We start from the raw sequence: 15,702 nt of genomic DNA on the forward strand, positions 1-15,702 counted from the left end.
GCATTTTTGGCGGAACCATTGAAATGAATGGGTCTGCATCCTATCCGCAAAAAACCCAGAACGGACACTGAAAAAAAATATGTTCGTGTGCATGAGGCCACGTATTCGGAACCATTCATTTCAATGGGTCCGCAAAAAAAACAGAATGTACTCCGTATGCATTCCATTTAAGTTTTTCCTTTTTTCAAAGATAGAACATGTCTTAATATTGGCTGCAAATCACGTTCCATGGCTCCATTCAAGTCAATGGGGCTGTAAAAAAAACGGAACGGAATGCATCCGTATGTCTTCCGTATCCCTTTCCTTTTGGGGAACCAACTAATGAAAATGTTATGCCCCGCCCTATTTTTTTATGTAATTACTGTATACTGTATATGCCATGCTTCTGTTTCCAATCCGCAAAAAACGGAAACCAAACGGAATGGCAAAACGTAACGGAAGCAGAACGGAAACACTACTGAAACAAAAAATGTAAAAACAGATCCATTTAAAACGGATCGCAAAACACTGAAAAAGCCATACGGTCGTGTACATGAAGCCTTACAGTGGTGTTAATTTCATCTGAAGTAATTATAATATGATATTCTGTTCTTCATTGTGTTCCTTCATCTGGCTGAAATGTCATGTACATTACCTAAGCACAAGCGTCTGTCTGACGTATAATGTCATAGCTATTTGGAGGGTTAATATTTGCTGGCCCAAATGATAACTTGGTATAGCAATCTCATTCTTTGACAACTTTTACCATAGCAGCATTGTTCGAGAAGACATGGGACGTGTGACAAGGTCACAATCTTAAGCGCTATGGGCAAGTTGAGTAATCTTGGAGGTACAGCACAGCTGCTTCCGGGCCACAGTTTCTCGCTATGTTTTGACTCTTATGAAGAAATATCAGTTGAGAATGAGGGAACGTGCAAGACCACTTATTTGATGTGTGACCCCAGCACTGGACAGTTTGCATGACCGGTGAAAGCCCCTGTGGCTGGACCAAAACTGATCACATTTTAATGATGTGTCTTTTTGGCATTTCATAAAAATCTTTATTGGGGCAGTAGGACAGTCCCTTTAAGGCCTTATGCACACAACTGTATATTTGTTCCGCATCTGATCCACATTTTTGTGGATCGGATGCAGACCCTTTCATTTCAGTGGTGCCGCAAAAAATGCAGACAGCACACAAAAAAAATATAACATGTCCTATATTTCTCTGTTTTGCAGGCAATAATAGGACATTTCTACAGAAGGTAAAAAGAAAATGCGGCATGCACAAAGCCGGTATCCGTGTTTTGCGGATCTGCGGTTTGCGTCTTAAGGTCGTGTGCATGAGGTCTAAAGCAGATCCATTAGGTCTCCTGTACAAGAAGGAAAGATAGAAACAAAGAAGCTGGGCTTAGAAATGTATTGTTTTCTTTTAATTTAGTACTTTTATGTGAAAAGCTGTTTTAGGGTACTTTCACACTAGCGTTTTTCTTTTCCGGCGCTGAGTTCCGTCCTAGGGGCTCTATACCGGAAAAGAACTGATCAGTTTTATCCTAATGCATTCTGAATGGAGAGGTTCAGGATGCATCAGGACGTCTTCAGTTCAGTCTTTTTGACTGTTCAGGACGGAGATAATACCGGAGCATGCTACGGTTTTATCTCCGGCCCAAAAAACTGAACACTTGCCTGAATGCCGGATCCGGCCTTCCGGTCTGCGCATGCGCATACCGGAAAAAAAAAAAAATCTAAACGGATCCGTTTGTCCGTATGACAAACAGACAGACGGATCCGTTCTTGCAATGCATTTGTGATACAGATCCGCATCCGGATCCGTCTACAAATCTTTCCGGTTGCATGCAGATTGCCGGATCCGTCTACAAATCTTCCCGGTTGCATCCAGCGACTGAACTTCTTGCCGAATCACTCTGCCGCAAGTGTGAAAGTACCCCAAAGACATATTACAATTTCAGCAATTAAAAAAAATCTTATTATTTGTATTATTAATAGTTACACAATTTTCTAAAATACTTTGTGTCAATTCATCACAGTTTTCAAGATTTCTTCTTCAAATCTGTTATTCAAGTAGAACTTTTATTGTTTACTACAGCGAGAAATAAAATCTGCCCTGGTGATGTGATGGAGACACAGGCATAGGACTGATCAGAGCTGTGTTGCCCATCACATGGTCATAGGCAGATCTGTGTGTTGTGTGAGTATTCACTAATAAAAGTATATTAGAAAATTTAACTTTTCATTGTAAAAAGAAATAACATTTATTTGTTTAACCAGAATATCCCTTCAAATGATCCCAATACTCAGAGAGAGAGCCTGTGAGTCCTGCTTGCCCCATCTATACATATTGATTGATGTATACAGGGAGATGGTGGTCAGGCTTTATGCATGAGTAGGGGAGAATAGGAAATCTGGCAATTTTTTTTATCATTACATGTTACTCATTTTGGGCGAAAAATCTTATTTTCAATTGGTCTTTATTAAAAAATTTCAACAGTTTTTGTTCTCCAGTCTTCACTTTCATTGTATCTGCAGACTGGCTTGCTTCCTGCGTAGCTGTTATCTCTTAACTCCTCACAGCTCGTAAACACTCCTTTAAGACATGGACTATGAGCCGTCAAAGCACTTCCGTGACAGGATGCACTGTGAAGGGAGAGCCTGCCAGTCTGCAAATACACAGAAACTGAAAGCTGTACAGATAAAGCTGTTAACATCTTTTAATAAAGACCAGTTTAAAAAAATGTTTAGTTTTTTTTTTAGCCCAAAATGAGTAAAATGCAATTATAAAAAAAAATTGCCCCTGAAGGTGTTCATAGGATTTATAGGCTTTCCTTGAAGAGTTAAAGACTTACAATGTGTTGGCATATATATCGATATGATCAGCATGTCATAGTAACAGCTTGTAAGTTGAAAAAAGACATGCATCCATCCAGTTCAGCTTATTATCATGCAATCTTGATCCAGAGGAATGGCAAAAAAACTAAGGGAAAAAAAAACAGCTTTTTCTCATTTTGGGAAAATAAACTTCCTCCCTATTCTTCCCTATTCCAGATCTGGCAATCAGAATAACTTCTTGCATCAAAGACACTTGTCAAGAATGCTATCAACTATAGCCTGTAATATTATTACCCTCCAGAAATACATCCAGGCCCCTCTTGAACTCTTTTATTGTACTCACCATCACCACCTCCTCAGGCAGAGAGTTCCATAGTCTCACTGCTCTTACCATAAAGAATCCTCTTCTATGTTTGTGTACAAACCTTCTTTTCTCCAGACGCAGAGGATGTCCCCTCGTCACAGTCACAGTCCTGGGGATAAATAGATGATGGGAGAGATCTCTGTACTGACCCCTGATATATTTATACATAGTAATTAGATCTCCCCTCAGTTGTCTTTTTTCTAAAGTGAATAACCCTAATTTTGATAATCTTTCAGGGTACTGTAGTTGCACCATTCCAGTTATTACTTTAGTTTCCCTCCTCTGGACCTTCTCCAGCTCTGCTATGTCTGCCTTGTTCACAGGAGCCCAGAACTGTACACAGTACTCCATGTGTGGTCTGACTAGTGATTTGTAAAGTGGTAGGACTATGTTCTCATCACGGGCATCTGTGCCCCTTCTGATGCAACCCATTATCTTATTGGCTTTGGCAGCAGCTGCCTGACACTGGTTTCTACAGTTAAGTAGCTCTGCAGTGAGGCTGTACAGCATAGTATACTGCTGTTCAGCCTCCCTGGGGCTTGTGTTCTCCCTGTAACTGGTTTATTATGTGAGCCCCAGTTACAGGAGAAATCAATAATAATAATAAAAAAAAAGATGCTAAATGTCCTCCAGAGGTCTTGTATGACCCTATTGGGGACACAAACTGTAAAATAAAAAATATTAAAATAAAATGTTTTATAAAAACAAAAAAGTTTAAAATAAAGAACCCTTTCCCCAATTCAAGGGATTCTGTCACCAGGTTTTGGCCTATAGAGATACGGACATGCACGGCTAGATGGCCGCTAGCATGTCCGCAATATATCTGTCCTATAGGGCTGTGTGGTTTAAATTTCTTTAAAAAAGGATTTTATAGATATGTAAATGAGTCTTGAATGTGTCCAAGGGGCTGCACTAACCTTACTTGTGCCCAGCCACGCCCGCCTGTGAAGGAGCCCAGCACCGCCTATGTCCTCCGAATCTCCTCCTTTCATCAACGATAGATAGCCGTAATCTCGTGATGCGCGAGATCGCGCATGCGCAGTGCCGGTATAGTGTTCCTTCCCTGTGCTGGCATCAGCCTCAGGGAAAGAACTGCGCATGCGCGATCTCGCACATCACGAGATTACGGCTATCTATCGTTGATGAAAGGAGGAGATTCGGAGGACATAGGCGGTGCTGGGCTCCTTCACAGGCGGGCGTGGCTGGGCACAAGTAAGGTTAGTGCAGCCCCTTGGACACATTCAAGACTCATTTGCATATCTATAAAATCCTTTTTTAAAGAAATTAAAACCACACAACCCTATAGGACAGATATATTGCGGACATGCTAGCGGCCATCTAGCCGTGCATGTCCGTATCTCTATAGGCCAAAACCTGATGACAGAATCCCTTTAAGTCACTTAAAAATTGTTAAAAATTAAAAAATAAACATATTTGGTATCACTGTGTCCGTAATTAGAGGCTCAATAAAAATAACACATTATGTACCAAATCAGGTGACCGCTGTAAAAAAGAAAATTACACCAAAACAGCTTTTTTTGTAACCTTTCCTCCCAAAAAACATAATATCAAGTCATCAAAAAGTCTTATGTACCCGAAAATAGTAGCAATAAAAAGTACAGTCTGTTCTCCAAAAGGCAAGCCCTCACATCTACGTTGGCAGAAAAATAAAAATGTTATGGATGTTAGTATATGGCGATTAAAACTATAACAGATTTTTAACAAAAAGGGATTTTTTTTTTTTAAAAAACACTGACAGAATTTACATTTTTGTCCACCTCATCTGCCAAAAAAATAGCTAAAAAGTGATGAGAAAGCCAAATGTACCCCAAAATGGGGCCAATAAACATTTCAGCTTGTCCTGCAAAAAAGCTCTCACTGTTCAGTCAACAAAAAAATTAAATGTAAAACAGTTATGGCACTTAAACATTTCAGCATATTCCATGTTAGAAAGCCCTGGCGTATATCCCAAAACAGCTGTTTATGACCACAAAGGGGGTACTTCTGTACTCAAAGGAAAATGCATAGCAAATTGTGGGGGGATATTCTCCTATTATCCCTTGTGAAAAAGAAAGTTTTGCCTTAGGGTACTTTCACACTAGCGTTTTTCTTTTCCGGCACTGAGTTCCGTCAAAAGGGCTCAATGCCGGAAAAGAACTGATCAGGCATATCCCCATGCATTCTGAATGGAGAGTAATCCGTTCAGGATGTATCAGGATGTCTTCAGTTCAGTCATTTTGACTGATCAGGCAAAAGATAAAACTGCAGCATGCTACGGTTTTATCTCCGGCCAAAAAAACTGAAGACTTGCCTGAATGCTGGATCTGTCATTTTTTTTCCATAGGAATGTATTGGTGCCGGAATGATGATCCGTCCTTCCGATCTGCGCATGCACAGACTGTAAAAAAGGTGAAAAAAATAAATGCCGGATCCGTTTTGCCGGATGACGCCGGAAAGACGGATCCGGCATTTCAATGCATTTTTCTGACTGATCAGTCTTACAAATGCCATCAGTTGGCATACGTTTTGCCGGTGACTGAACTGCTTGCCGGATCACTCTGCCGCAAGTGTGAAAGTAGCCTTAAAGCACCATTTTCTTGTTAAAAAAAAAAAAAAAAAGAAATTATTCATTTTCGCAGCCAACAGTTATAAATTCTATGAAATGCCTGTTGGGTCAAAGTGCTCGATACACCCCTTAAACATTTCTTTAGTGGTGTAGTTTCCAAAATGTGGTCACTTTTTGGGGGTTTTCACTGTGGGGTACCTCAGGGTCTTTTCAAGTACAACATAGCGCCCAAGGACCATTCCAGAAAAATCTACCCTCCAAAAACCATATAATACTCGTTGCCTTCTGAGCGCTGCCATGTGCCCATACAGCAGTTTGCAACCACTGTAAACTGCAGAATCAGGGTAATAAGTATTGAGGTTTGTTTTGTTGTTAACTCTTGATGTGTTACAGGGAAAAAAAAAAAAATCTGCAAAAAAAAGGGAAATTTTGAAATTTCACCTCAATTTTGCTGTAGTCGCACGTTTCTACATTGCACTTTTTTTTCCCTGTAGGGATCTTTGTAGGAAAATGCCAAAACCAGAGCATGCTGCAATTTGAAAAAAAATATAAAAAAATGACAGGATACTGTCTTACAACCTTTCTAAAAACGTAATGTTTGTTCAGTGTTTTACATTTCACTATTGGTCTACACATAAAATCTTTGTAGAAAGCACAGAAAGTACAAAAATTTCAGGTAAAAACTGTTTTGTTTTTCAAAAAAGACTGTGTGAAACCATCCTAAGGACCACACAACTTTGATGGCCTTTAACAAAAACATTAGCGAAAAGGTGTCAATGCCCTGAGGGAAAAGGTTTTCAGCCGTATCACGCCCACAACAAAGACATTCCTCAATGATTCCTCCTAGCGGGTGGACTGAGGACCTTATTCCTTATGATCAGAGTATCCATTTGGTGCTGATTTATCAGGACCAAAGGGGTCTTTAAATGATTACTTCCTAGATGATGTATCCCTTCCTGATCTAAAGCACTGATGTCCACTGATGAATCATGAATTGGGAAGGAACCATGTTTACTTACCAGTCTATATGTTACTTTACTAGATCTAGAATGACTGATGACTGTTATGCCTATTGTGGAATCTGATGAAGTGTCCGCAGTTATATCATATGTGACATCTGCTTTGTATCACTGAATTATCCTTTTGTCCCCAGTTTTAAATGGACTCAAAACTGACTGTTCAAAGCTGCTGACTGGTCTAGGTAGGGGTTGGGGAGAGCAGGACAACGATACCTTTTGTGGCGCTTTTATTACCAGGAGTAGTGTGAATATAAACTTTTTTCTGCCATGTGTGAAAGTCATATCAGGAAGTATTACTTTACTGAGAGAGTAGTGGATGCATGGAATAGCCTTCCTGCAGAAGTGGTAGCTGCAAATACAGTGAAGGAGTTTAAGCATGCATGGGATAGGCATAAGGCCATCCTTCATATAAGATAGGGCAAGGGGCTATTCATAGTATATCTGTAAAGAATAAATCAAGGCAACTGGACTTACTGTAGATTTCTTGAAAACGTTTCACTCGTTCTTCCAACGAGCTTTCTCAATTCTGAGTGACTGTACAAGAATTCTCTGGGAATAAATATGTAACTGAATCAACATCTGGTAATTATACCCAGAATGGGGTCAGAGGTCATTATACCCAGCATGGGGTCAAAGGTGTTGATTCCATTATCCTAATTGGACTCAGTAGGTGATAATGACCTCCCAGAAAAAGGTGTCAAGACAGCATTGTATGTGGCAGACAATAGATGTCTAACCCCCCCGCCTCTATTCAAGCTTGGCTTCTCCATTTTTACGTAGATGCCTCCTTCACAACTCGTTTGTACCAATCGGCCTCCTTATCCAAAACACGTACTTGACTGTCTTCAAAGGTGTGACCTGTTTCTTTTAGATGTAAGTACACGGCTGAATCTTGACCAGAGGTTTTGGCTCTTCCATGCTGAGCCATACGCTGATGTAGTTGTTGTTTTGTTTCGCCGATATACAGTTCTGAGCATTCCTCATTGCACTGGACTGCGTACACAATGTTGTCCATCTTGTGTTTAGGCGTTGGGTCTTTTGGGTGAACCAGTTGTTGCCTCATTGTGTTGCTGGGTTTAAAGCAGACAGGGATGTGATGTTTATTAAAAATCCTTTTGAGTTTCTCAGACACCCCAGCTACATATGGGATAACCATATTCTTGTGTCTGTCATGCTTCTCGCCCTCACTGGTAGTCTTGGTGCTCTTTCTTCTACTTCCTTCTGTTTTGACAAAGGCCCAATCTGGATACCCACAAGTTTTAAGTGCCCCTCTGAGGTGTTTGAATTCCTTCCCCTTAGCCTCTGTACTGGTGGGGTTCATCTATTGTCTGCCACATACAATGCTGTCTTGACACCTTTTTCTGGGAGGTCATTATCACCTACTGACTCCAATTAGGATAATGGAATCAACACGTTTGACCCCATGCTGGGTATAATGACCTCTGACCCCATGCTGGGTATAATTACCAGATGTTGATTCAGTTACATATTTATTCCCTGAGAATTCTTGTACAGTCACTCAGAATTGAGAAAGCTCGTTGGAAGAACGAGTGAAACGTTTTCAAGAAATCTACAGTAAGTCCAGTTGCCTTGATTTATTCTTTACAGATATACCATGACCTGGATAAATGAGAACCTTCACAGATGGCTATTCATAGTATTCAGTATATTGGGCAGACTAGAGGGGCCAAATGGTTCTTATCTGCCGACACATTCTATGTTTATATGTTCTGCTCCTGCAAGCGCACAGGTGTTGGAACTTCCCTGTGAAGTGTTCTCGACATTAAGCAATTTCATAGCCTCTTGCCTCTGTTCTAAGTGACCACTGCAGTTTTCAGCTTGGTTGGATGCTACACTCAGAGCAGAGAGGAGAGGTTTTGAAGCAGCTTAGGAGCAGAAAGTGCTTTTCAGTGAAGCCCCACTGTAGAAACCTGGCAGAGAGGTTCATATTCACACTACTCCTGATAAGAAAATCTCCACAAATGCTATGCTTGTCCTTCTCTCCCACATAAGGTATGTTTGTCCTGCTCTCCCCAGACCCTACTTAGTGCCGTCAGCAGATTTTCATTGCCGATTGTCCCAAGTTACCTGGCTATCAAAAGATAAATGTGTTATTTTCACGAGCATGGATGTTGTTTTTGCAGTGTGGCCATACACATTACATGAAAGTTGTTTGAAACCACTAATAGAAGTGGGATCGGACAACGATCTGAATTGGTTAGGGCAGGGCTCGACAAATCCCAGGCGCCAGGTCGCCATGGCGACCGGGAATTTAGTCCTGGCGCTTGGGTATTTGTCAGCCCGTTTTCAAAGGTGCCCGTGCGATGGGTGCGGAGCTGCCGTTCTGTCCGGAGGCAGCACCGTTTGAAAAACAGCTCCGTCACAGCACACAATAGCAGAGACGCTGGCAGCAGGAAGGGGAGGGGCTCGGGAGGAGTGTAATCTGATCCTAGAGTGGAAGCTGCTTCTGCCAGCCCCTCCCTTCCCCGCCCACCAACCAATCAGAGCTGAGGCAAGGACTAGCAGCTCTGAGCCGTCTGAGTAGTGCAGGGAGTTAGAATAGAAATGAATCGAATGAGTCACAGGTTAAGAATCTAAAGATCCGATTAGTTAGAGACTCATTCGATTCTTTGAGTTAAAAGAGCAGTGAGTCAGACTCTAGAACAGTTTACACTGAGGCTGTCTGCTGATGATTTTGCAGCAGTGATAAGATTAAGGGACAGGAGCAGAGAGATAAGAGAAGTGACAGATGACACACAGTTTAGATTACAGTTTGAATTAACCCTTTAGGATCAAATTGGCTTCTCAAGGAGATCTATATGTTAAAGGCATCCCTTCTTCTGTCTCATTCAGTAGCTATATAACTATAAGGGTACTTTCACACTTGCGGCAGGATGGATCCGGCAGGCTGTTCACCCTGTCGGATCCGTCCTTCCGCTGTTTCGCCGGACCACCGCTCCGTCCCCATTGACTATAATTGGGGCAGAGCTCTGGCGCAGCACGGCAGTGCATGGTGAAAGGCCGCCGGACTAAAAGTACTGCATGTCCAACTTTTTAGTCCGGCGGCCTCTCACCGCGAACTGCCGTGCTGCGCCGGAGCTCCACCCCCGTCCCCATTATAGTCAATAGGGTCCGGGGACGGAGCGGCGGTATATGTAACATGGTATACAGCATTATTGGGGGGGCTCTATGGAGAAGTGGGGGGGGGGCACTATGGGGGCACCTACTAGGGGCTTTATGACGCGGCTCCGCCTGGCTCCTAACTTTTTTAGCTGGCTCCTAGATTTTAAGGAAATTTGTCAAGCCCTGGGTTAGGGGCAGCATGACAGTCTGATGGCAGACATCAAGGGAAAGAAGAACTGGCTCTGCTGAATATCAACATGTATGTGATCCTTGGTTCCCCCCAGGGTATAAACCACTGCAGTAGAAAATTATTAATGGCCTCCTCTATCAGTTCAGTGTCATATTGCCATGCTGTTTTATTAAGACGTTGGCTTGAAGATTTATTCCAAATGTGTTGGAGAACTTTCCATGTCACCTTTAGTCTTGACCAGGTTGCTTATACCTGCAGGTATTGTGGTGTTGAGATCAGGGCTGTGTGAAAGCCTTACAACTGCTTGTTCTTTCACTGAAGACTGTTTTTCATGGCCTTGGCCTTGCGTTCAGGCTCATTGCCTTGTTGCTGAAAGATGTTGAGATTGATCAGATGCTTCCTGCTTGTCTTGTGTGATAAATGAGAATCTGCTTGCATGTACCAGGACTAAGAATCCCATTCATTTTGACTAAATCTCTAACCCTATAATGCAAAAAACAGTCATCATATTAAGAGTGTATCTTAAAGGGGCTGTTTTGTATTTTTAAAACGCGCTTAGGTTGTGTAAAATAATAAAATTAGTTATACTCTTCTGATCCTCTACCTCTCCCCTTCCAAGGATTTCCTGTCCTCCACGGTCTCTACCTCCTGGTCCCTCTTGGCATGCAGGAAATGACAACTTGGCAAATCAGTGAGGCAGACCGCCACTGCGGTGATTGGCTGAGCAGTCATTTCCTGTGTGTCCAGAAAGGCAGTGGAAGCAGAGGGGATTGGTAAGGTGAGTATGACTTATTTTATTATTTTACACCAATCTGAGCCCGTTTTTAAGTGTAAATTCTATATGAGGCTACTTTCCCACTAGCGTTTTTGCTGGATCTGGAAGGGTCCAGCAAAAACACTTCCGTTACTGATAATACAACCATCTGCATCCGTTATGAATGGATCCGGTTGTATTATCTTTAACATTGCCAAGACAGATCCGTCATTAACTCCATTGAAAGTCAATGGGGGACGGATCCGTTTTCTATAGTGGCAGATTGTGGCAGAGAAAACAGAACGGAACGCTCCAAAATGCATTCCATTCCGTTTAGTTGCGTTCCCAGACCGGAGATCCAACCGCAACATGTTGTATTTTGCTTTCCGTCCTGGGAAACTGATCAAGACGGATCCGTCATGACCCCCAATGCAAGTCAAAGGGGACGGATCCGTCTTGATCAGTTTCCCAGGACGGAAAGCAAAATACAACATGTTGCGGTTGGATCTCCGGTCTGGGAACGCAACTAAACGGAATGGAATGCATTTTGGAGCGTTCCGTTCTGTTCAATTCAGTTTTGTCCACATTGACCATGAATGGGGACAAAACTGAACAGTTTTTTTTCCCGGTATTGAGCCCCTATGACGAAACTTAGTACCGGAAAACTTAAATGCTAGTGTGAATAGTACCCGTAGTGTGTAATAATCTGCAAAGAGCAGATCTCAATGAGTTTGGCAGCCATGCATTTTAAAATATTTAATTTAATAGAGAGGTGAGCAGCTACAAGTGTTGTTTCTCTTCTGTAGACTCGCCAGTGTATATAATGCATGATTTGTTCTGCTGTAGTCCTGCTGCTTTTCCTGCAAAAAAACTGATCACTGGGGGTTTCAACAGTTAGGGGCCCACCCAACTAAAAGGGATTGTCACATCCCTTAAGATGATGGTATTACCACAGAGTGCCATTCTGCAAATGCGAAGTGCATACATGACCCCATGTTTTTCTCTATAGAGTCCATAGGTTTAGATGAACAGCAACTTTTCAGCTCTATCCACTGGGAATTCTGGCTGGAAAGCTTGCAGTCTAGTTGAGTTTTGAGCTGTGTGCATCAGGGACATGCTGAAGTCTCTTTCCTCTGCACGTGTTATCATGTCAGCAAAAACATTATTGATTTTGCTTTCTGCTTTGCTGACTTTTCCTTTAAGCCTTACAGGAAACAGAGATGCACAGTGTGCAGATTGGGACTTTTTCAGAGAATTAAATATATATATATATATATATATATATATATATATATATAGAGAGAGAGAGCTGTAATGCATTGGTATACATTATAAAAGCCATGTTCCATAGTGGGACCAAAAAAGAAAAGAAAATCATAGGTTAATAAAGTTTATATATATAAAAAAAAAAACTTTTTTCCTTTAAAAATAGTGATAAAAAGACAAATACAAATATATGGGGTCATTTATCAAACTGGTGTAAAGTAGAACTGGCTTAGTTGCCCATAGCAAGCAGTCAGATTCCACCTTTCATTTTGGACAGCTCCTTTGGAAAATGAAAGGTGGAATCTGATTGGTTGCTATAATTTTTTTTTTAAATACAATGTTATTGAATTACTGCAAATTTTCTTCTCCTTTTGTGGCTAAAAATACACAATAATGCTAATAGGTGTATTTTTACTGTGCTATAAGAAATGTCGAGCGACCCCTGTCTTATACATTTCATTGTCTAGATTCAACAGCAGCGTCTGCTTTTCCATCCCATGTTTTAATAAATACTTGTTCTGAGTTATCTTTTCTTATAATTTTATTGTGCTGTTCCTCTGTTATTCTTCCTGAAAATGTATGACAACTGGGTGTTACAATTTCTTATCAAAGATTCCTTTAAAGACTGACTCTGTCCAACCAGTGCTTACGGTGCCACATTTTATAGGAATGCACCATGACAAAGGGAATGGTAACACCCATTTGTCCTTCTATTCTTTCCAGGACAAATTAACCCCGTTATGACCACTCAATGACTTTTTTCATAGCTGTTTTACAGGGTGCAGAACGCTTCTGTGAGCACTCTTGCTCTACAAATGAAATGTAACTTAGGCTACTTTCACACTAGCGTTCGGAGCGGGTCCGTCTGATGTTTCATCAGACGGATCCGCTCCTATAATGCAGACGTTTGCATCCGTTCAGAACGGATCCGTCTGCATTATAACTTAGAAAAATTTCTAAGTGTGAAAGTAGCCTGAGCGGATCCGTTCAGACTTTACATTGAAAGTCAATGGGGGACGGATCCGCTTGAAGATTGAGCCATATGGTGTCCTCTTCAAGCGGATCCGTCCCCATTGACTTCCATTGTAAGTCTGGACGGATCCGCTCGCCTCCGCACGGCCAGGCGGACACCCGAACGCTGCAAGCAGCGTTCAGGTGTCCGCTCACTGAGCGGAGCGGAGGCTGAGCGCTGGCAGGCGGATGCATTCTCAGTGGATCCACCTCCACTGAGAATGCATTAGGGCCAGACGGATGCGTTCGGGGGTCGCTTGTGAGCCCCTTCAAACGGAGCTCATGAGCGGACACCCGAACGCTGGTGTGAAAGTAGCCTAACAGCTCTGGTCCTTAGCTCAGCCCTTTGCTCTACAGCCAGGATCAGAGATAGCTCCAATCCCAACTGTTATACCTTTGATTGCCACAGTCTGTGACTATAGCATGATCAAAGGGGATTTCCCCCTCTGATTGGGTCCCAGTTATTTGATCTGAGGCTAAGTAAGTCCTCTGCAGTCAGCCCTGGGGACCTACAGTAGAAAGGAACAGTAGTTCAGTAACCCTGATGTTAGGTCACAATAGTGTTGCCCTAACCGCTGCCTATGTCATAGAGACACAAAGCATAATCTATATTTTTGTAATATAGTAATAAAAATCTGTTAAAGGGCTTCTGTCAGCCCACTAAACCGTTTTTTTGTTTTTGTTTACTAATAATCCCTACACTGCGAGCTCTGCATACATAAGCTAAATAATCATTTTGGTTCAGTAGAATTTGATAAAAAGCTATTTTTAAAATATGCAAATTACCTTGCTATCAGCAAGTAGGGCGGCTACTAGTACCTATCTTCAATCTGCGCACTGAGAGGCGGCCACTCGCTCGGCCGCTCCATCTTCAATGCGCCTGCGCCGATGACGTCACATCTACACCCGGCACAGGCGCATTGAGGAGCGAGCGGCCGCCTCTCAGTGTGCCTGCGCAGATTGAAGATAGGTACGGCCGCGGCGCAGGCGCCAGATTTTGAATGCAAACAGGCAGGGCCAGCAGAGAACGATTCCATTCCCAGGCCCTGTCAATCACAATGCGGAGGGGGCGTCATTAGGATGGGAGGATGCGGCTGCTACCAGCAAGTAGCCGCCTTACTTGCTGATAGCAAGGTAATTAGCATATTTTAAAAATTGCTTTTTATCAAATTCTACTGAACCAAAATGATTATTTAGCTTATGTATGCAGAGCTCGCAGTATAGGGATTATTAGTAAACAAAAAAAAAAAACGGTTTAGTGGGCTGACAGAAGCCCTTTAACCTAATAATTTATTTTTCCTAATATATATTGTGCATACTTTACGTAAAAACAAAAAACGACATTTATTAGGTAACCCTTGACCGAAATGACCTGAACAACTCATGTAACAGGTTATTCAGTGTGAACTGTGTAGAGTGTAAACAATAAAGTAAAAAAAAGGAATGCAAAAAAAACATATTTTTCTATATGTGAATATATATATATATATATATATATATATATATACCCTCAAACAGCACCAGAGCAAATTCAATTTCTCTTTCACAAAAGTAGGCCTCACTAAGTCATGTCAATGAAAAAAAAACTAAAACGTTATGGCTTAATTGCTATTTAAACCTTCTAAGGCAAGTTTTTTTATGATTGCTTTTTACTCATTTTGGACTAAAAAACATTTTTTTCAATTGGTCTTTATTAAAAATATTGAGCCGTTCTATCAAGGCTTAACTGTTTTTCTGGCTGTGTGAATCTTACTTTTTACTTTCACTTTGTGCCTGCCATCTCATAACCCTCATCTGTAAACTCCTAAGAGGTCATAAACTCTTATTTAAGCCACATTCTTTTCAGGGTACTTTCACACTAGCGGTTTTCTTTTCCCGCATAGAGTTCCGTCCTAGGGTCTCTATACGAGAAAAGAACTGATCAGTTTTATCCTAATGCATTCTGAATGGAGAGCATTCCGTTCAGGATGCATCAGGATGTCTCGAGTTCAGTCGTTTTGACTTTTCAGGACGGAGATAATACTGCAGCATGCTACGGTTTTATCTGCGGCCAAAAATCCAGAACACTTGCCGGAATGCCGGAAAAAAATTAATGCCGGATCAGTTTTTCTGGATGACACTGGATAGACGGATCCGGCATTTCAATGCATTTGTAAGACGGATCAGGATCCTGATCAGTCTTACAAATTCCATCAGTTGGCATACATTTTGACGGATCCAGCAGGCAGTTCCGGCGACGGATTCCTCTGCTGCAAGTTTGAAAGTACCCTCAGTAAGGTAAGAATTCAGCTTTAATGCCTGTTTATGTCAGATAGCAGAGATAAGGAGCCTGGCTGTCAGATTCGCTGGCTGACGGAGCAGCTAGAAAATTCAGATCCTTCTATTAGAGAAACTCAGCCCTGTACAGAAAAAAGAGCTCCATATTTGTAATAAAGACCAATTTAAAATTTTTTAGCTCAAAATGAGTACAATGCAATAATAAAAAATTGCCCCCAAAGGTGGAGATGCAAAAACAATTTTTTTTTATAAATCAACTGATCATTAAGGGGTTAAACAGGAAGGACACACAATAAAGGCAGAAGT

The 15,702-nt window shown here is 41.7% G+C and overlaps 1 protein-coding gene across 1 annotated transcript in view; it reads left to right on the forward strand.

The window, feature by feature from the left end:
- SCN8A (sodium voltage-gated channel alpha subunit 8) overlaps positions 1 to 15,702 on the forward strand; it is a 206,508-nt gene that overhangs the window by 73,414 nt on the left and 117,392 nt on the right. The gene's annotated exons all lie outside the window — the stretch shown is intronic.

Source organism: Bufo bufo, chromosome 3 (assembly GCF_905171765.1).
Source record: "Bufo bufo chromosome 3, aBufBuf1.1, whole genome shotgun sequence".
NCBI lineage: Eukaryota > Metazoa > Chordata > Amphibia > Anura > Bufonidae > Bufo > Bufo bufo.